Source organism: Rousettus aegyptiacus, unplaced genomic scaffold (assembly GCF_014176215.1).
Source record: "Rousettus aegyptiacus isolate mRouAeg1 unplaced genomic scaffold, mRouAeg1.p scaffold_m13_p_6, whole genome shotgun sequence".
Classification (NCBI taxonomy): domain Eukaryota; kingdom Metazoa; phylum Chordata; class Mammalia; order Chiroptera; family Pteropodidae; genus Rousettus; species Rousettus aegyptiacus.
Window position 1 is genome coordinate 30493557 of NW_023416309.1, and position 23297 is coordinate 30516853.

General features: G+C 39.9%; 1 protein-coding gene and 1 pseudogene across 1 annotated transcript in view; one reads left to right on the forward strand and one right to left on the reverse strand.

Moving 5' to 3' along the window:
• SGMS1 (sphingomyelin synthase 1) overlaps positions 1 to 23297 on the reverse strand; it is a 256756-nt gene that overhangs the window by 182726 nt on the left and 50733 nt on the right. The window lies entirely within an intron of this gene.
• LOC107515501 lies at positions 5891 to 6531 on the forward strand (annotated as a pseudogene).

Sequence of the window (23297 nt, forward strand, 5' to 3'; positions counted from 1 at the left end):
CCCTCTGTCATTTCTGAGATTTCTAACTGAATAATTGATATGAATCACCAAATATTCCAGGACCCTGTACTGACCTTATCTAATACATAATTCAAATCTTCTTTTCTCACCACAGTAACTTTCTAAACCACAGGCCAAGTAATTTCAGAAAGTTTGGGAGCTCACAACAAGTGCCTGCAAATCTCAAGCCCTCTTACTGTTAAGGATGTTGACACAGCAGCATTTCTCAGGATATATTCTGTGAGACACTATTCTCATGAAAAGGCTCACCTGGGATGGTGTCAGTGATAAAACATTGGGTTCTCTGCCCCCACTCCTCTCATGATGTAACATTTAATTTACTTAGCATCTCTCTGTTTATCTTTGTGAGACCAGGATGTCAGTGGGGCAACATGCAGCAGTGTTTGTTAACATCAGAGTATCTCCTGAGTGAAACAGCAGCAGCTCAGGACTACTTTCTGGTCATAAGTCTCATCTACATCACAGCATCAGGAAGGGTGAAGCGGCAAAGACAAATCCAAGAAGAGCAATAGCTTCACTGTCAGAGCACAACTGCCACCCAGGAAGATGGCTTCAATTACTTATTTATTTACCCAGCACATAATTAAGCTAATACTATATCTATTAAGTCACACAGATTCAATATATTTTAAATATATATGCCAGGACTATTCTCAAGAAAACAACGGACAAGATGCAGACAAACACAAAGAAGTCCAGCGTTTCTCATGGGGGTGCCATTAGCATTCTGGACAAGGCAAGTCTCTGTTAGGTGGGACTGTCCCAAGGACTGAGGGGCATTTACTACCCCATACCCTCAGGACGTTAAATGTTAACATACATACCCCTCATCATCGTGACAACCACAAATGCCCCCTCGGATTTCTAAACAACAGGGCAAGGGGGAGTAATAGGTGAGTGCAACACCATCCCTGTTTCTACTTGGTGAGATGGAATAAACATTCAGGAAATAACAGAAAAAAATATTAATCTGAATATGGAATTGTGCAGTGCAAGCCGTAAGTACCCTAAAGGATCAAAGGAGATCAAAGAAGGCTGACGGCACAGAGCAAGCTTTGATGTAAATGAGAGACGGAGACCTGTAACCTCTCTCAGGAGTCCAGTCCAGAGTTAAAATTTGTCGTGAAATGCTTTATCATAGACATCCTGGAATTCCCGTTTTAAGCTGATTATACAAGCTAATGCGAGTAAAGCACATCCTACACACTTGGCAACGCCAACTTTTAAAAATGCTGTTGTTTCTGCCTTCCTGTTCAGGGAACGTGTTCTCCTTGCATCCTGGGTATCCATTAAGGACTGGAAAACAGTGAGAGTCTTGGTGAAAGAAAAGGGCCCTGCCAGCCCGGCCCTGCTGAGCTGCTCAAGAAAATTAAGCCAGAAGCACCCCCCGCTCTTCACTGCAGGACTGGCCCTCACTCGTCACTGAGGAGACCAGAACCTTGCCTGGTTCCTTCTGCCCACGTCAGCTGTAGTCAAAGGGCCATTGTTCCCAGAGGACCAGTGTGTTTAAGCTTCTGTGAACAATGCCCCTTGTTGATCTTCTGTGCTCTGGATGAATAAGGTCCCTGACTCTTTTCGACCTAAGCCACAATCAACATCTCTGCCTTTCATTGTACAGCGTTGGCATTGGTATCTGTCCTGATGTTGTTATGCCCAGGTGAGACTGAAAAGGTCAGTGAATGAGTCATCTTTTATAAATCCTGTTCAGAATTTACCAATGACCCACAATATACTAGGTATTATAAGGGAGTGGTTCTCAAGCTTCTGGAGCTTATTCAAAATGTAAAGAGCTTATTTAAAATGCAGATTTCCAAGCCTCAAAAAGTCTGATTCGGTAAGTTGCAGGGGCAGGAACCTGCAATTTAACCACCTTCACCTGTTTCTGATACAGGTGATACATGGGTACACTTTGTAAAGAACTGCCACAGAATGACAGTAAACTAAATAAAAAACTAGCGTCTTCTTGACATTTTATCTACTTGAAATGTATTCTTCGCTAGCAAAATAAAAACTATACATCTAGTAAATACAAAAACAAGAGGTCAACTTAATTCTGAAAGAAAAATAGAGTCCTTGTAAGGCTCATGTACAGATATGGTAAGCCTGTAATTAAAATGTATACTTATATGTATAAAGATGTTAGGGTTTAGTCTCCATATGAGAGTAGCTGATCATAAAATGAGTATTTATTATACCAAAACACATTCAACATAGCTATGCAATCTTATACTTGGATAATCTTTACTAATTTTTCAATATTTTCTACTTTATCCTTATGAGAGAATATCTTCTCTTACCATCTGATTACTCGCAGCATCTTACTGGTATGCATACTAACGCATAAAGAGTTGACCCGACATGTCTAAAGCTCTGCTAGATTAGAAAGGGCAAATAAGTTTCCTGTCACTTGCCAGGAAAGTAGACCAGTAGACCAGAAACAGAAAGCTAGCCCAGTGGAGGGGAGTGGTGACAGATTACCTGCCACAAGCACAGGTAAGAAAAGTGGTGGTGTCTACGCATACATACTAGACATGCCACCTCCTAAAATATTCAACAGCATTTAAAATATTTATAAATGCCACTACTTTCATTCCTTCCCTCAAAAAATACATCGTGTCTACTATATGTCAGACATTATGCCAGGTATTAGGAATAATAAATAAAGTGAAAGTACCACTAATGGGACAGCCATGATGCAATAAGGTGGTGTCTAACCTAAGGCTTTACTCAACAAAAAGGCACTTAAAGGGAGAATTGAGAAAAGAACAGAAGTCAACAAACTTTTAACAAAGAGAGAGGAAAGTGAAAGTGACTGCTATTTCTCAGAAACCGGAAACCAAGCCTCTACGACTGGATCACAGAGAGTTAGAGGGAGACTAGGGAGGGCTAGGGATGGGCAGGCAACAGCCATGGGACTTTGACATGAGATTATGAGTTCAATTTAAGATAATGGGATGGTATGAAAAAGCTGGGTGATGTCAGTTTGTTTTCTTTTTCTTTTTTTTCTTTTTTTGAGGGAAGCAAGTGTGAATTACCAGATTTGCATTTCATGAAGAGCCACAATGACACAGAAAATGACTGAAGTCACTCGAATGGCTAGACCAACAGATTGGCGATGAGGTAGGGGGAAGTGGGTGGATTTGAGATACTTTTTAGAGGTAGAATCTACAGTGACCTGGTTTGAGAAAGCAGGTAGGGGATGACAGAAAGGGAGAACAAGATGTAGCTCTGATGAAAGTGCTTAGGACACATTGAAATGGAAATTCCACAAGGCAGCTGGACCAACCTGGGTTGGAGACAGTAAGAAAGGTTTAAGATTTGAAAATCTGAGGACCGCAGGCACAGGCAATGATAAGATCAAAAACGTTATTTCTATATCTTCTGCTTTCCAATCTAGTTAAATTTTGTAATAGTTATGCCACTACACCTAAAAAGACTTACTCTAGCAGAGACATTATCATATAAGTCTCCGATTTTCTAAATTACAGCACTTACTGCAATTTCTTACCTCTCATAACAACTTAATTCAAGCAACTAGAAAATTCTTGCTATTGAAAATTATGTAAAGATTCTGCACTTTCCTGCCTTGTTAAGTATGGCACACCAACATCATTTCATCTTTCTTTAGAGATTTAATATCTTACTTAAATTTTACCACTCAGAGTCCTGCCTATATAATGTTCTCGTGCCCCTCCCTGAATGTCCCTGGCTTTGTGAATGAGGATTACCTAGCTTGGCTTGCTATGTCAGCTGTCATACTTTAAATGCCCGGGGCTAATGTAAGTTGCCCTATTTGGACATAAGACAAGGAGATGAGCCCAAGATCGCTGAAACTCTGATATAAAGATGCTGACCACTGGCTAAGCTACCCACTCTGGGAGTGGGGTTCAAATTCAATCAAGAGAACCAAGGTGGAGTCTCCAAAAGTCATGACTAGAAAAACCAAACTGCAGGACTTATCCTCCTAAAAAAAGAACTTTGATTCCTAGAGCTGACATTTTCTCTCCTGATTAAATACACATCTCCAAAGAAGAAGGCACCAAAACTGGCAGTTATTTCCCTTCAAGAAAAGTTTCTGATTCTTTCCTGCCAACAGGTTTTAATAGGAAAAGCTCAAGGTGCTGGAGATGGAAGAGGCTGTATGACCCACACCTTTGCCTCAAATCACCCTGGAGGAAACTGTTAGTTTTTCTTCTTAAAATCGTCCTAAGGCCACCACCACTAACATTACACTCCCAAAGCACAACTTTGAAGTTCCAGCAATCAAATTAGACCTTGTGGGAAAGAAAACAGAAAGTAACCTCACCCTATGACTTCCACTTTTCATTCTTCAAAGACTTGTATGGCATACAAAAGAAGGATGTAAACAAAATTTCCCTGGTTCTGTGTGTCTAAAAATACCGGAAGTAGGCTTATTATCTTCTTAAAATTATTTTTAAAAATTCAAAAAGATCTGACACAGGTATGTATTTATTTACAAATTACTGTTCTGAAGTGTTGCCATCATTCAATTCTTGGATATTTATTTAAGAAAAAATTACAAAATACTTAAAAGATTGAGATAAAGAAAGTACCACCAATCTGGGCTTAGAGCAGAAAATATGCATATGCATACCTGTCCATAAAAAAAGTCGAGAGAGTGAGAATTTATAAATAACATGAGTCGAAGTAAAAGCAAAGAGTCATAAAGACCTTGTGAGAAAATAGAAAAGCTATACATATGTAATATATACAATGTATGAAATTACATATTATATGTATGCTACATACATATAAAATACTAAAAACTATATGTTTATCTATAAATTATACATATATCACAATGATAGATATTACTCAGAAAGTCACAATTTTTCCTTATTGTTTTTTATTTTTCAGCAAGAATTCGTGCAGTTTTTTTGTTACTGAAACATAATGACAATAGCAAAAAAAAAAAAAAAATTTCCTAATCTCCCAGCTTTTATTGTTTTTAACAGGCAAATTACCTGTTTTTCAGACTAATGGTATGTCATCACTGTTTAGACTTGAAATCACTTCCTTCACACAGTGCCTACACGATTACTGTCAGGTCAATGTTAACAAGCGACATTAGATACCCACATCTGATCTGCCACATCCAGACAGCACAGGGGAATAATGTTAGTACCCAAACTATCTTGGAGACCAAGTGTTAACTTTCTGCAGAGCAGTGAACATTTCAGGACAAACTTAGATTTTCATTACAGTTTACTCAGCTGGAAAAACTGACTCTGTAGCAAGGCTGGCAACCTGCCTTATGAGTGACACTGAAGTCCCAGGCTGATTTTCACATCGCTTGGAATCGTGGGAGGGGAGGAGGGCAGCAGGGACAGGAGGCAATGCACTTCGGCGCCTCCGCACAGCAGACCTGGGCTGGCCCTCCGGCAAGTTAGTTTACAAAGCCAAGGTGAGTAGACATGTGTGTTATATCTAGTTGTAAAAAAGTGTTAACCATTAGAACAAAAGGGTTTATTCTGTAAGTAAAGCAGAAAACAAGACTGAAGGGAAAGGAGTTTCCATAGGACTTGTGACCTGCATTCATTCAGGTGAACCCCTGAAACAAAGTGTGACTGATATTCCATGTATAGAGGAGGCAGGGTAGATAACTGGGTTTTGAGGACAAAATAACCAGGCATGGAACAGCTACTTCAGCAGGACGTAGACAGGAACTATTGAGTCCCAAAAGGCAAAGACCCAAAATAGTCTGCATGTTGAAACCTAAAACTCGGCTCACTTTGGCCTGATGATCATGCTTGCAAGTAAACTTCACAGGTAGTTTTTAAACCAAAACATTTTTTAACTTGACTTAATTCCAAATGTCTTTTAGCTTTTTATTTAAAAAAAAAAAAAAAAAAAAAAAAAAAAAAAGCTTCATTCATTTAAGCAACAGAAAATTAAACACTACAGGAGCAATTTAAAAAATGTAGCTATGCTTCCTCTTGGCCGGAATAGCCATCTTTCAGTAATTCTCCAAAATGACCACCACAAAGAGAAAGAGGAGAGGCACCTGCCATATGTTCTCCAAGCCTTTCAGAAAACATGGAGTTGTTCCTTTGGCCACATATATGCGAATCTACAAGAAAGGTGATATCCCCTGGTTGATGTCTACAAAAAAAAAAAAAAAAAGTAGGCATCAAGGAAATGGGCATTGCTCAAAAAGGAATATCCCTCAGATGTTGCCACAGCAAAACTGGAAGAGTCTACAACGTTACCCAGCATAAGGTTGGCATTGTTGTAAATAAACAAGTTAACGGCAAGATTCTTGCCAAGAGAATTAATGTATGTATTGAGCATATTAAGCATTCTAAGAGCAGAGAATGCTTTCTGAAATGTGTGAAGAAAAATGATCAAAAAGAAAAAGGAAGCCAAAGAGAAAGGTACCTGGGTTCAAATGAAGTGCCAGCCTGCTCCCCCAAGAGAAGCACACTCTATGAGAACCAATGGAAAGAGCCTGAGCTGCAGGAACCCATTCCCCATGAATTCATGGCATGAGAAGTGTAAAAAATAAAAGACCTCTGTATTGTTTTAAAAAAAGAATATAGCTACAAAGCCTTCAAAGGCAACCCCAGGGGAGGCATCCCCAAAACTACCAAAGTCAGATCTACCAAAGTCAGAACTTATTTTCCATGAGAGATCATTCTGAGGAAGAAAATACTCTATGTACTAGATGTACAGGTTCTCATACATTTATTTCTCAAATGTCTGCTGTACTTACATATGCTGACATAACTTGTAGGAATATGATAATAACAATACCAAGTAACAGTTACTCAATGTCAAGGGTGTTTGAAGTGTGAAGTGCTTTATGAATTAACCCATTAATCCTTGCAACAACTCTGAGATACTTTCATTGTCTCCATTTCACAGGTGAGGAAATTGAAGCACAGAAAGGTGAAGTGCCCAGGTCACACAGCGAAGCACAGCGAAGATGAACCAGAGCCTACTCTTGCAAACACCATCAGGAACACAGGAAGCCAGAGCTCTCAACAAGGTAATTCTACATCTATATCTCTAAATGTTCTATTAACCATGACACAATCTTGCTATAGTGAAGGAAAGCAGGTTTAAGGGCCTTCTTCAGTTCATTTGCATGTGTTTCCATCTCTAAGATAGATTTTTCAGCTGCAAGTAGTTTACTTTCTGCTCACATTCAGTATTTTCCTCAAAGAAAATTTAAATGAAAAGCTTTTGCTGAAAAGCTAAAACAGACAATGTATCAGGTCTAACAGCAAAGTCCAAGAGAAGTAAAACTAAAATAGATCCTTGTGCAACAATGAACTAAAATGTCACCTTGCAGTTTTAGAGGGCGAAATGCTTTAAAGATGTGAAATAAACAGGGAAAAACAGAAACTACACACAGGGCCCAGGCTGATGCTTGGGAGGGCTGGCAGCACACTGCATCTTGTTCTCTAAGCTTAGTCCAAACATGCCAGGAACCCCTGGGATTAGGACTTGCTATGAACACCCCTTTTCATTTGTTTCCAAAAGAAACAAGAACCGTGTACCATTTACTTCATGGACACATTCAATCTATTGAAACTACCTTCATCTTTGATTTGCAGCTGGTAAATAATTGGATTAAATAATTCAGTTTCTGTCTGAAAGAGAGGAAAAAGAGAATTGGAATGAACCTAGCCCTGGCGGCTGTCGTCACTCTCAGGAGAAAATGGCAGCATGTGTGCAAGATCAATGACATCAAGAAAAGGTGACGTGGCTAGCTTTGGGGATGACACAGCAGCAATGCATTGAAGCACGTGTAGAACATCAGTAGCTGCCTCAGTAGGAGAAGCTCTGTATTATTAAAGGGACTCACACGGCCACTCTGCCCCTGGGACACCTGACATGCCCAGCATTAAAGGAGCACAAAGTGACCACTCTCAATAGTGCTTTTAAAAAATGTCTTTTCCTTCCAGGTTTCAGAAAGAGGTGTTGGTGAGTCCCCTGGTCGGTGATTCTGTTGGTTGGATGACGTAGAAGGAGCTGAATGATCTTCCTTCTCTAAGTTCTGCTTAGAACATATGACACTTTCTTTTCATTCCTTATACCAACTAAGAACCCCATGAGGTAGGTATTTCCATCCTCGTTTTATAGATAAAAAATAGCCTGGAATTCCTCTTTAATAAAATGTTTCCACCCTAAAGTGGATATTGCTACTCAGAAATGAGCCCAACAGAGGCTCCCGTTGACAGGAAAGTGCAGTGGACAAAGAGATGAGGACGTTCTGGTTTAATGTTAATTCATTCGCTTAAAGAAGACTGAAGTGGAAACAAGGCACAGGAGGGTTATTCACTCCTTCTACTGAACCAAACACACAAATCACAACATTTGAGGCTGGCTAAGTTAAATAATAAAATAGGACTCTACTTTGGAATCAGTGATTTGTGTCCCAAAAAGTTTCAGGAGTAAAAGGGTGATTTTTTATAAGTGCAGGTCATACTACCAATTTGGCAAATATGCTTCCCTTTTTACAAAGAGTGTAGATTAAAGTAGAGCAGTATGTATCTCCTAATTATATGCAAAAGAAATGACAAGTTTAAAATGCCAGCAACTAATTAAAAGCAAGGCAGTATTCCCAGGATTATTTTCTCCATACAACCTTAGCTCAGGGAGAGTCTCTCTACCATCGACTATCTCAGAAGCACCACAACTTTAAAATAAAACTGCCACCGAAAGAGGATAGAGCAGGAAGTACAACAGGAAATAAATTTTAAATTGGGGACAGCCTATGCAAACCAAATAAAAAATTCATATTCCATTAACTTGGATGTGACATTCCAGCTGAGCAGAGCTCACGCCCACCTCTGACTCCAAGAAGTGGAGACTTTATACACATTAGTAATTACAGGGCAGCATAGGTATTTTAAGACCTATTTTTTTATTGTTTAAGTTTATTGTTTATAAGCAAACAGGTCACTTACTCACTAATTTCTATTTTGTTTCCCTGATTATGAGAAAGCCTAGTATTTGCAGAAATCTTTGGTGAGCTACTAATGGTCCCTTGCAGGTCCCACCTTTCTTTACTATTCCTCAAGGCACCAGTGAAGCAACTACAAGTTCTGATGCCCCTGCCTAATCTATGTGTAGCTGACAAATGAATTATCCTAAAGCACTGCTCTTATCAGCTTTTATATACCTCTCCTGCCTGCCAAACACATAGTCAGAAAGACGTGGCCTGGTTTGCAAAGCCAACACATCTGGCTCCAATCTTATTTTTTACTGTCCTTCCTTCCCAACCTTCCACTCCAGCTGGATTCATACTATGTAACCTGAACACTGTTCTCCTGGACTTACAAAGGCACACTGACCACTCCGCACCTGAAATGCTCACCAATCTGGGAGGCCATAATACTGTACCAGTCCAGCTGGCCACCTGCTTCTCTCACCCCAACTCCTCAGCCTCCTTTGACGACTTTCATTTCTGTCCAACCCCTACATAGACACCCTTTTCCCAAGATCCTGCTCCTTTTCCCTTCTTCATCCGAGCAGTAGGAGTTTGTGAGGGAAAAGTGCAGGCAGTCCTGTCTAAGCCAGAAGTTTCAAAATTATCCTTGGCCATGACTCCGTGGAGAATAGGCTAATTCTATAGCTGGAGCAGGAAATATACAAGATGAGCCTAAACTATCCTGCAGGGCCAGAAAAGTACTAAAATATACATATGTGTGCACACGCATGCACACACAAATACAAAAATGGGAGCATGTCAAAGGGCAAAGGAGCCAACTGAAAGAGCTACCAATGGCCAAAGCCAGAACAATTTGAACAACAAAATAAATAATGTGGTATTAGAATAAAACTCAAAGCATACGTTAAAACCATGATGATCTGATTTAATTAAATGAATGAAAATATACAAAACTATGCAGAAGAATTCAAAATAATTTATGTGCATACTCTACCCTCAAGGGGGAGTATAAATCTCTACTCCTTATGTGTGCGCTGTACAGCGACTTCCTTCCAGAGAGTATGGAAAGAGAAAAAAAATAACTTTACAGTGAAGAAACTTGACAAACACAATCTCGGCAAGGTGATTAAGGTCAGTATCAATAGCAATAATGCATGTTGACATTGTGTACTGTGGATATGATGAAAATGGCAGTTCATTTCTGAGGTCTTCCTCATAAAAGCCCATAACCCCAATCTACTCATGAAAAATACATCGGACAAATCCCGATTGAGGGACATTCTACAGACTACCTGACAAATACTCCTCAAAACTATTAAGGTCATCAAAAAGAAGTCATGTCTGATAAACTGCCATAGTCTAGGAGTCTAAGGAGACACGACAACGAGATGTAATATGGCATCCTGGATGGGATCCTGAAATGAATAAGGTATATTAGGAAAAAGCTAAGGAAATTCGAATAAAATATGGCTTTAGTTAATAATAATGTATCAATATTGGATCATTAGCTATGACAAATGTACCACACTAACATAAAATGTGAACGCAGGGGAAACTGGAAAATAGGAAGTCTATGTACTATCTTCGTAACTTTTCTCTAAATCTAAAACTACTCTTAAATTAAGTTTATTTAAAAGAAAATATTATCCTTGTCTCTCCTATCTCCACTACCCCACACCCAGGCTGTAGTTCAAAACATCTCTGTTTCCTCTTCTCCCATTTCCTCAGCCACTGCCCTCTCATCTTTGTATGTATGCTCTAGTCCATCCTCCATACAGTTGCCAAAGTAACCTTTCTAAGACACAAGTCTGAAGATAACACCTCCCTGATTAAAATTGTTCAATAGCCCCCCTTACCTACATAAGGGTTTGGCCCAAACGGTATATATTTTAAGACCTGCAAGCCTACTCTACTCTGCCATTACAACACTAAACCTACCATGTATCGTATGTAAATAAATGGATGTGGCTGTGTTTTAATAAAACTATTTATAAAAACAGGCCAAGGGCTGGATTTGGCCCACAGGCCACGCATAGTATACCAATCCCTGGCCTAGAGAAGTAAGTTCAAACTCCTTAGACTGACATCCAAGGAATAATCCACAGTACCCCTGAACCTTCTCTCCAGAGGGGTTCCCCTGACTTTCGCTAAGTTATTTGCTCCCACGTGGATATGCTCCCTGCTTCCTCTTCACTTAGAGGAGTTAGGGCACCTCCTCTGTGAAATGTCTTCAGATCATTTCGCATCATAATAATCCCTCCCTTATTATAACTCATAACTTATCTGGACCCCTATAATTTATCTGGCACATGAGCTAAAATGTTAAAAATCATCATTTAATTTTATATATTTGTCTTGGATTTGCTCTTTCCAATCAATTTCAAGTATGTTTAAGTAACACAAAGTCAGTTAATACATACCGTGTGCCCTCAAAAGACTAAGAGGTAATAAGTAACTGAATTAGTATATCCGAAAGCAAGTTCTAAGTATCTTGTCACATGTTAATAGGTGTAGCCTTTAAAATGAAATGTTTTAAAATCAACTAAGTATGAAGAATTCTGAGTTCAACTAAGCTAAATAGCTTTCTTTGTCACAGAAATTTCCAAAGCCTTCATTGTACATTGTGCATCCCCTCAGAAAGGAATATGTTATTCAATAACTCTCAGATCTGTTTGGTTATGAAATTTTTTCAGATTTTTAGCATCTGTGTCCTGCTGAACAGTAAGGGAATTGTTGAAATTAAGCATACTCCTACAAGGAGGATGGAAACTTCTAGTTCTTTCAGTTTGTCACTGTGATAAGCTGAATAATGGTCTCCCAAGAGATATCCATGCCCTAATTCCTAGAATCTGTAAATATTACCTTACATAGCAAAAAAAAATTAAATTAAATTAAAAAAATAAAGGACTTTGCAGATGTGATTAAGTTAAGATTATGAGATGGGGAAATTATAAAGATGGGCCCTAAATGCGATCAAAGATATACTCATGTAAGTGTGGCAGTGGGTGCTTGGACAGCAGACAGAGAGAAGGCAATGTGACCAGGAGGCAGAGCCCGGAGTAATGCAGCCACAAGCCGAGGAATATGGGCAGCCACCAAAAACTGGAAAAGGCAAGGAACAGCTTCTCTCCTAGAATCTCCAGAGGGTGCCGGCCCTGTCAATGCCTTGATTTCAGCCCAATGAAACTGATTTTGGATTTCTGTCCTCCAGAACTGAAAGAAAATAAATTTATGCTGTTTAAGTCACCAAGTTTGTCATAATTTGTTACAGCACCCATAGGAAACTAATACAACCACAATGCCAATCATGGTGCAATGCTCTTTGCTAACATGAAATGTTCTTAAATGAAGTCAAATTAGCCTTGTCCACCATTAGGTCACAATTAGCCTTGGCTAGTGAGGTTTCATCATCTACCTAAGGGGAACAGTAGAAGTCAGTGGTTGAGACTCTGACCCTGAGCTAAACAACTTGGGTTCACATACAAGCTCTAATTATATGACCATGGTCAAGGTGTTTATCTTCTTTGTAACTCAGTTGCCTCATCTGTAAAATGGGGCTATATTCATAGAGTTCCTTTGTGGATTAGATCAGATCATATATAAAAAGCTTAGTATAGTTCCTGACATACACCAGCACTCAGTAAATGAAAACTATTATTATGACATTATAGTATTATTGTTATTTAGAGAGGGAAAAAAATCCACTTTGAGCCCAAGCTAAATCTCATATTATTTTATTCCCAGTTTGACAAACTATACATCTTTACCCAATTTCTAGATTAGGATATTTAAAATAACCTCGGCAAAGTAAGGCAGGTGGAAAAGTTCATGCTTGCCTCTCTGAATCACAGCTTTTGGTTATATGACTTGATTAATTATGACAGCTAATAGCTCTAAGACATGTGCTGAATGTCATGCGTTAAATTCATGTCACTCAGTAAAAGGCCTAAAGCTACTCTTCTTGCTTGGGTTAGCTATATTAATTAGGTCAAAGTGCCAATGAAGGCCTATTTTCTTAATTATTAAGCTACCGATGTTCTACTTACTAGTTTCTGTCTTAATGTTTGGTTATGCTCAGAGCAACAATGAATTATTCTGATAGGTCCCAATATAGGAATGGCACAAGGCATCTGAAATCAGCAAAGGAGATGAAGGGTCTTGGTATAATGTACAAAAGTCCTCCCAGCATGTCTGCCATATCTTGGTCTCTTCCTATCTGCCACTATTCTCCATGGGCAACCTAAGTGCCATTCACTGCCACATCCTACAGCACAGCCTCCCTACATGGGTGATTTAGGAGCTACCATACAACATTTCTGATCACAAATATCGGTGTACTATTGGTCACAAGGTGTTTGCGACTTAGAGCTTGGATTCCTGAAGCCTTGAAGAGCCCTCTACTAAAATGGAGCTATCCTTAAGAAAGTCAGTATTTTAATTATTTGAAAGTTCCATGCTTCAATACTCATTAGTATAAAAAAGCCAAAAGTAGAATTGACATAAATAGGTAGAAAGATTCTAAAAATGGATATGGAAAAAAGCATACCATTTTCACTATTCTTTGGGGTGTCATGATCAAGAATTCTTAAGAAAATCGTGGCTAACATAACGTTAGTTATATATTTTCAAGAATTCTGGTGAAGTAAGACGGGCCATGAAGACGAGCATTGGCATGAGATTCCGACAGATACCACAAGAAAAATGATCAAGACCTCCTTAGGACATTAGAACTAAGAACCTCCAACAAAGGTGAAAAAAGGCGACCTCGACTTCTGGGGGCTGTCCCAGGCAGGCAGAGCACCCACTAAGAGAGCATAAGAAACAGACGACAAATAGACAAAGATTTCCCTTGCTTCTGCAAGAGTCAAAACCGCAAGTGTTGCCAGATTACATTAGGCAAGGATGAAAACGGAGTGACATCAACACAACCAATAAATTTCCACCCCTCCTGACCCCTAAGTCTGAGTCAGTCTGCCCTGTGTGGAGTGGCCAAGAAGCAACAGCCAAGGTCAGGAGGCAGCCAGGCAGAGAGCAGTTCCAGAACTAGGGTTAAAAGCACTTGAAAGGTCTTGAGTTATCCTTGGGGCCTGTAGAGAAAAGCAGGGACTGGGAAGGAAGCGCAGACAGTAGGCATCTCAGAGCACGGATGGTGGGAGTTCCAAATCTCTACACTAATCACCGCTTCCTCGGCTGCACAACTGCAGGCAACGGAGGGGCGGTAGAGACATAAGTCACACTAACAAGTTATGGTAGAAACAACCCCAATTGAAGGGCTGTGGAAGAAAACAAAAATAAGTCACACCTCTGGTCACATTCAAGAAATAGAGAATTAATACCACTCCCCTGGCGGTGACAAATGGATGCACAATCATACAGCATACGTGTCATAAACACACACACTAACCTGTCTTGGTCTATCAATCAGGGAAAGAGCATCCTGGGACACAGCAAAACCTCACTAAGGCCTGTTAAAATGCTAACATTTAAACTTTCCATTTGTTTCAGAAAAGCAAGTTGAAACTAATGAAAAGTTTAAATGTTCAAAAATTTTAAGAAGCACTTCCTTTACTTCTAAATTTTAAAATAGAAGTTGTAAGCCTAAATGCCGACAGAACCAGGCACAGAGGGCAAATGGCTGCAGCTGGCGGGTAAGAAAAACCAGAAGGTGCATGCCTCATCCAAGAGGACGGACACCTCTCAGCCTAAACCGAGGACCGCCACGCAGAGCGTGGCGCAGGAGCAGCGGGAACAGCCCCGGACTGACAGGTACTTGGGACAGTTTGGGGGCTACACCAGCAGGGCCCACTTAGAGAAGCACAGAACAGAACCAGACTCTCCAGCTGCTTTTCTTTTAATATAAAAGTCAAATGAGTGAATAAAATTCAGTTCCAAGGAATATAAATTAAGAAGTAAAAGTCCTTCCCTTCTACTCCCCCAGTTGTTAACAGATTAGATCACTATGTGTCCTTCTTTTTCTAGACACACAAGATGTTCTACTAGTTGCTTTTTTCACTCAACAATATGTCATAAATATCCTTCCACGTCAGTACATTCAGATCTACTGCATTCTTTTTACCAAGTCTAGAGTTAGATTACAGAATTTCAACGTTGGGAGATGACCAAAACCTCTAGACCAATCCATGAACAGATGGGGTCCCCAGAGATCTTGGACACCTCTAACCACAAGAAGCCAGAGTCCCCTGCTTCATCCCCCAAATGGGGCCATGCCAGCAGGTGTCACCAGCATCATGCCAGCATCTTTGCTTTTCAAAAGAGCCAAGCTAAGAGGCAAAGCTTCCGACGTGGTAGGCGAGAAGCAAGAAGGAAGATAAAATTATCTTAGAGCAAAGTAATGGATTGTAATCAGTTGAAGAACCTCACAACCATCAACTTCGTTTTTTTTTTAATTAGTGAATATCTAGAATCACTCAAAATGCATCCAAGTTACTGAATTAGAATTCACTTAGCAGTTATATCCTACCTATTTTCAAAACACAGTTGAAGTGAAATGAACTGAGATTTTCATAAAGTTCACCATCTTCCTGACTCGATGCCTTCACGAAACAGGGTAGGACCTGGCTCACAAATAAACTGTCTATCCCAACTATCTAGCAGATGCCTATTACTGGGCCTCCCAGGTAAATCTAGAGCTGTGCTAACGGAATAAAGGATGTGGTTGAGGCTACTGCTTTAAAGGCCATCCTTATATAAGAAAACATTTATTAAAAAGAAAAATTGTAAATTTCATACTTAAAATATTAATTCTGTTAGTGACTAAAGATACTGAAAAGCTAATTAAGTATTCAGACCTTCAGAAACTCCAGTTTATCTCCCGGATCTAGAAAAAGCCATCTATCTAAAGATATAAACTCCCCAGAGGCCAAAGCCTCCCTGCGTGGCTAGCTTTCAAAACATTTTAGGAAACCTGACCTCAAATTAAAAATCAGCATTTCAGCAATGGTTGCTTAGAGCCTTTGAGAAACTATATTTCAGATAAACACAAATTGCAGAAATAAGTAATTCTCATATGCTATTAATACAATCTGCTGTATAAAAGAAATGCTTAGGGTTTTGTTTTTTCTTATATCCTTTATCTTAACTGAATGGAAAGACCATTTCCCTGTCGCCAAGCTAGAAACTGGGAACATTCCAGCTGCTCTCCTTTTCCCTCTCTTCCATTCCCAAATGAGATCCATCAGGAGCACACCCTAATCACCCTATTTCTCGACTCCCTTCTCCTCTCTAACCAGATAAAGGATTTGGTTAGGTTCTCACCAAATCTCGAGTAACAGCCTCCTAATTCATTCTCAGTCACCAGTCTTTCACCTCCCATCTGTTCCCTACAAAACTGCCGGAGTAATTCCATTCACTCATTCAACAAATACCTACAGAGCTCTCGCTATTCAACAGTCACTGGACCAGGCACTAAGGATAAAGCAGGGTGCATAATGGAGTCCTTGCCCACAGGACCACCTCATAGTGGTGTCAATAAATGATCAGTGCCATGGAGAAAAAGAAAGAAGGTGGAGAAACAGGGAGTGCTCGGGGGCTGGGTTATTTTATTTAAGTGGTCGGCAAAGGCCTCATTCGGAAGGGGACATATGAGCACGTTCTGAAGGAATGAGAGGGGATAACGTGTCAGCAGGAGTATTCCATGGGAGAGGGCAGCAGGTGCATCACAGGAGCATATGCCTGGTGCATCTGAGGACAACAAGGAGGCCAGAGTGGCTGGAGACAGTGAGCAGAGGGACAGTCCTCAGAGGCGCGATCAGGAGCCATGGAGCCCACAGCAATGACAGGGAGCTAGTCCAGAGTGAAACGGGAACAGTGTTTCTGCATAGTAACTCCTTCCCAGGGTTTCTTGAGAAAATAATTGTTCTTGAGAAGCCTGAGAAAAATCAGTCGAGAAATAGTAGGAAACTATTATAATTCTCCCGCTTGCTTAGCAATCAGCTAGAATCCACTGACATCAAGCCCAAAGCAAGAGCAGGAAATGCTAACATACAGAGGTCAAGGTTAAGGTCAACATTTTTTAGAATTGGGCCAGGAGCACAGAGAAGCAATGTGGCCTGAATCCATTCCATCTTGCTTGCAGCTGTTACCAAGTTCTCAGTGTGTTCACGGTCCTATCTGCTGCCAATGCTAAGTCAACCTTGTAAACAAAGCTGATATAAATAAGCTGTGCATAGGATGCTTTATACGCATCTCAGTTCTATGTAGTGCTGCTAATTGTGTTAGAAGATCCAAATGTTGATATTATTTGAACACTACCAGATAATGTTCAGTACAGGGTACAGTTCCTTGTAAATATTACTAAACTTAGTATTTATTTACTAAACAATTTCTCAGATATCCACAATAATGAGTAAAGAGTAACAAGAATGCTGGAAATATCTTAAGAAAGATAAAGTAAGACAATTAGCCATTTACTAGGTGTTTTAAATGTTATAAAATTTTTAATAAAAAAAAAATTTAAGAGGAAAATGTACTTTAACAGAAGAAATGCAAAGAAAAGATGTAAATGCTGTTGTAGAAATCAGACCTGGATCTAAAATCTGAGCAAAAAATAAAAAATCAATTTCAACAGCAAAACCAGATCGAGGCAATCAGAAAAATAATTTCGTTATAAAAGAAAATGAGTTTACATGAGCTTAGAAAACCCAAATATCTTAACAAGCAATAAGCAAGCCTGATCTTTGCTCCAGAGACATTCTCTCTGTCTTCCAAGACTATTCGCTACACAAACAAGGAAAATCGGCACCTCTACTGACAAGAGAAACCCATGTGGAACTGCTTCCCAGTTGTAGGTAGGCTGACAACAGGGAAAGACAGACCTAGGCAGATAGTGGAACTCAGTAGGTTTCAGTAAGTTTCATAGACTTACTAAGTGCCAGACACTATTCCAGTCAATTAACTTACATTTATATGTATATAACCCTCATAGCCACAGGTACTATTCTTACCTCCTCTCATCCTAAAAACGAAGAAACTGAGGCATGGACAAATCAAACTATTTGTCACACGGCTACCAACTGGCAGAGCCAGCTTCAAACCCAGATTCTGACTCTAGGACCATGCCAGTAACCACTACACTTTCCTGCCTCTATGCTTCTTCAACTGGACCCTACAGTTACAGAATACATTGGCAGTTTTATGTGCTAATGCTTCAATGAACTCTCACTAACATCATTTTCATCCTCATCCTCATCATTACAGTTTATCTGCTGATTTTGTTTTAATTATAAAGACATTTTATTTAAAGATACCACACAAGCTTTCACTCCCATGTTCTGAACCCAATTCCTAGACTGGAAGCACACCCTACCCAAGTGCTTAAATTTCATGCCTGAAATATCTCAGATAAGCAACCTGGAATGAGCCAAACGCCATGATGAAAAATGACATCTGGCACCTTCTCCTGAATTGGAGAACTGCATTCTATCGATGTTTAAGGACATGGAACTTAAAGGCCTTCAACTTAACATTCACCACTTTAGTGGAACTATTAGCCTGGAAGCTACTGAGAACTGCCTCATAATAATCCATTCATATAATACCTGGAAAACAGAACTCTGACCTAAAACAGACCATAATGCTAAGGGAAATTGGTAAATATGCCACCATGTACACATCACATACCAAAGACCCGCTGCTAAAACTACAAGTGTTGGACAAGGAAGACCCCTAAAGGTTGTTTTACTTGCCATAAATAAACTTTTATCTCAACTTGCTTTTGCTTCTTTAAGCAATATCAGCATCCAAACCACTAATGATACGACCAACTGCTCGTCCCCATCCAATTGCCAGTTACAACCAGAACTGTCATTCCAAGTCATCTTCTGTGTGTGCTGCCACATCTGTTATCCTATCTACAAAGGCAGTCACATACAATAAATATCCAAACTGCTTTTGAAGTGAAGGAGAAAACAGATAAAATATAGCTATGTTGGCCAATCTCTGAACATGAAAGATCTGTTTATCAGATATATATTAGAATTAAACCCTTTTTACTGGTAAGGAAACTGAACCTTAAAGAAGTAACTTGTCCAGGTTCAGGTCTGTCTGAGTATAAACTGCTTGCTACCTGTATTCACTGTTTATCATCAATAGAATTTTAGCAGGTTTTCTCAACAGGCTGAGACTGCCCAAAGAGCAAAGGAAATACTTTCATCATCAGAGAAAAATTAAGCTCCTCATGTAGTGAGTTCTAGGTAGATACCCATCCCGTGGAGTGAGTGTTTACTAGTCACACAGGGCACAAGGATATATTCAATGTGCCCCATCACTTAGAAGTTCCTAAAAACAAAATCCATTCTCTCCTATGTAAAACTATTAAGAATTTCAATTCGATTGTATAAACAGGAAGAAGCATCTGACACCTCTTCCTGAAACAGAGGAAAGGAAAGTATGTTAAGACAGAAGAAAGGAAATAAGCAGATATAAATAGCTTGGCAAGAATGTGGTTTCATAATAGGAATTTTTACAATTTTCCCTTCAATTTGTTATATATACATATATCCATCCATATACATTTGTGCCAATGTGTGCCTATGTATTGTCTAATGTTTTTTCTTACTGATTCTAACAATACAACTGCCAGGTTTTAATGCCAGCCCTTGAGAAAGCGAATAAAGAATATTATCAATGACAGGTATAAGTCAAATCAATGGTGTGAGAGGCTTTCTCCAGATATTCCTGGTGGCCTAATCCTTTCAGTAAGAGATCTGACAACAACCATAAAAGTACAATACCCTTTGACCTGGTAACCCCATTCCCCTCACACACCCAGATCATTTTAGTGAATTTCCTTCCACTCTTCATATAGTGTTTTCACCCAGTTGTGATCACAGTCCACGAATAGTTTCTGTATCCTGCTACACAGTTTTCCTAACAGACATTTTTTTAAGGCTGCATTCCTTGGCAAGGGACGACAATCATTGGGATAAAAGAGACTTGCTGTGTTTGTTCATCTTTTTATGTTATAATCACACCTTGTTAGTCACGAATAGGCTCTGAGCACTGAGGCAAAGCTGAGTGTCATACATTTAAGTGATTATATTGGGCAGATATAAACTTTTAAACCCATAGTTTAAGAACCAGTTAACTAGTACAGTCGATAGGAGCAAAATAAGACTAGGAGCTAAAAGGCCTGGTTTCTGAACCTTGAACTACTGATAGGACCTTAGGCAAATCAAAATTTCTCTGAATCTGTTTTATACCTGTGATTTGGTAAGGTAGTATTTACTGCACGTTAGATACTAGCCAAGTGTTTTGCATATATTGGCTCATTAAAATCATGTAACAACACTATGAAGTAGGTATCACTTCCTTGGTTTGACAGCTGAGGAAACGGAGGCACAAAGTTATACAGCTAGTATCAGCAGGCAGAACAAGAACAGATAACACAGGTAGTCTGGGTACAGAGCTCATTGCTGAGTTAGAGGATTTCTGAGGTTCCTTCCGGCTCACACCCTCTATGAATCTGACATTCCAGGAATGAGCTGTGCTTAGTTGTCACATCTATACCAGTATTTTGTAGTTGCTCAAATACCCTTCACAAATAATAAATCCTTTATCTTCAACCACTGAAAGATTTCAAGCAGTTATCAAAGACATTGACCTTAGACACTGACTTTAATGGAAGGTCACCCTAAAACAAACTAGAAATCCATGTGGTACTTCAAATGCTTCTTAACAATTCCACTTTTAGTTAATATAGGAATAACTAAATTACTAGCTAAATTGAAAGATGGAAGGATGCAAGACAAAGAAGCATTTTGCTTTTGGAATAAATGACATTGAAAATATAACCATAACCAGTTTCAAGGCTCACTAGCTGGTTTCTGCTCACAAATATTTCAGATGGGCCTCTCCCCACTGAGACTCTAGAGGTCTACCCACTGCTCCAAAACCAGACAAAACAAGGAGGGACAGACTGCAGTGACATCTCTAAGCCACCAGAGAGCATATCTTCATCTGGGTTCAGAATACTTCATTTAAGAAGGGCACTTGAAATTTGAGACTCTTGCAATAGAATGTGAAAAGACCACCCTTGTTTACCTGTATTTCTTTTTTACAGATCAACAAATAAGTCTGGGGCCCACCCTTTCCTTTCTTTCTTTTTTCAAGTTCCAGCCTCTCACCAATTCAACTCACTAAATCAATGAATGAAACTACCACTTTCAAGATCAGAGATTCTAGGACTCTGCTATACACAAAATTCAAGGTATCTGATTAAAATGCAAATTTCCAATCTCCTATGCATTATGCTTTGGTGGGTCTGGTGTGGGGGTCATGAATCTACATTTCTAACACTGCCTACATGGGCCTGTGTGTGTGGGTGTGTGGGTGTGCGTGCGCGCGCGCACACGCGCGCACACACACACACACACACACACACAAACACCCCACCACCACCATCACCATTACCCTGTACCCCTCCCCCTCCAGTTTTCAAAGATCGTGCTTTGAAAAATATGGTTGCACAGGCTGCAAGAGCAAAGTTATACCCCTTTGAAATCACAGCCTAAACATTTTCTCCATATGCCTAAGAACGGGAAGGTTTTTTGTGTCCCCCTTTCCCTGTGCATCTATCATGATTCCCAGTGCTCCATCTTCAAAACGAGACTTTCTTACTTGGATCTGGTCACTGCTGCTACCTTTACTAGGTAGGATCTAGCACTTCCTGTCACAAAAAAAAAACAAAACAAAACAAAACAAAAAAACGCTTCAGTGGCAAAGTTCCTGGCAGCTTCAGCAACTCATTCTCAGCATTGATCATCCACATAGAGAGTGTGAGAACAATAATTTCACTCATGAACTATAAGCAGCTCAACAGGTGCTAGCTTCCCATTAGGGCATCTAAGAGCATGTGGCAGGACAGGGGTGGGCCACCTGGGACTCAAGATCAGCCCCTGATTATGACTGATTTTGAACCCATCATTCTCTGGCCAGATGAGAGGCTGGTCTTGCCAGACTCCCAGACTATGCCTACAGGAAGGGCATTCTGTATACGCACAGGCCAAGCAGTCTTATGGCCACTGAAATAAAACAATGCCAATAAACTGCTAATTCAATTACAAAAATGTATTATACCACAGTTAAAATGAACTTTTTAAAAACACTACGATACCGAAAGCCATGTTAAATCCTCTTACATAAGAGACTATTTTATGGAGTTCATTTCCTATGCAATCAGTCCCATAGCGACTGAGGTTTAAGTTATAAGGATCTACAGGTGCAGGGTTTCTGATTACACTTGTGTGTGCTTCAGAATGAAGTAACTGACAACCTACCTCCAAGTGCCAAAGGCAGCATGGATGACAGTTCCCAGGGCTCTCAGGCCAGCCCGTACATCAGACCTTGCCAGGGAAAGTACTACAGGAAGTTGGAGGGGCTCAGCCTGAAAGAGAAGCAGGTACCACCCAGGGTCTGTGAAACACCAGTCCTCCGGCCTAGCACAATAACCTGTTGTCCAACCTGACATTCAAACGCAGAGAACAACACCCTTGTACCCAAACACGTTCCTGGTTCTGGTCACATAAGCAAGTACTTGAACCACTTACAACAACTTGGGAGACTGCATGCTGGAGCACTGGCTTTCCTGAACGCCCTGAACTGGACACAGAGACTTGAACAGGTAGAAAGGATCTGGCATGGTGTGAAACAGAAAACACAAGCTATAGCATGTGACTAGTATAAGTCAGGATTGTGAAGGGAGAAGGTCATGATGAGGAACGAAACAGGGGGGAAAAAGTCTATTTCTTAGCCTGGGTTGTGGTAACTCACGTTCACATCGTGATCATGAATTTGCTTAACTATAAGACTAGTACTCTAGGTCTCAGGATCGCACATCCCTGACAGCGACTGGGCTGATCAGACCACGAGCACTCATTATAATTGAAACTCAGCAAGCATTCCCACTGGCTGAGCATTACACCCAGTAACAAAGTTACTGTCTACAGAACTCTCAAAATTCTACAACTCTAACGCAGCACTAGCCAATGTGGCACTTTATGAACAAGAGAAAACATAGGACAATGAGGATTACCCACAGTTAATGGATTACAATGAAATAATGTTTTACTCATTGCAAAAATAGAGCAGAAAAGATGATGGCAGATAAGCAGGTTGTTTAAAAAGGCTACTTCACATAGGACTTGCCCTGAATGGCCTTTCTGGTCTTGTGCCTCTCAACTGTTCTTGGCTGCCCTCAGTGTTTGCCCATTTCTTGGCACACACTCTCCCCACCACTGTATCATAAGTAATATGAATGTTGGGTGAAGGATTAGTGTAAGTTATTTTCTTCTTTTCCTAGATGGACTTTCAAGATTTCTTTACCTTCTAAAGTTTTCCC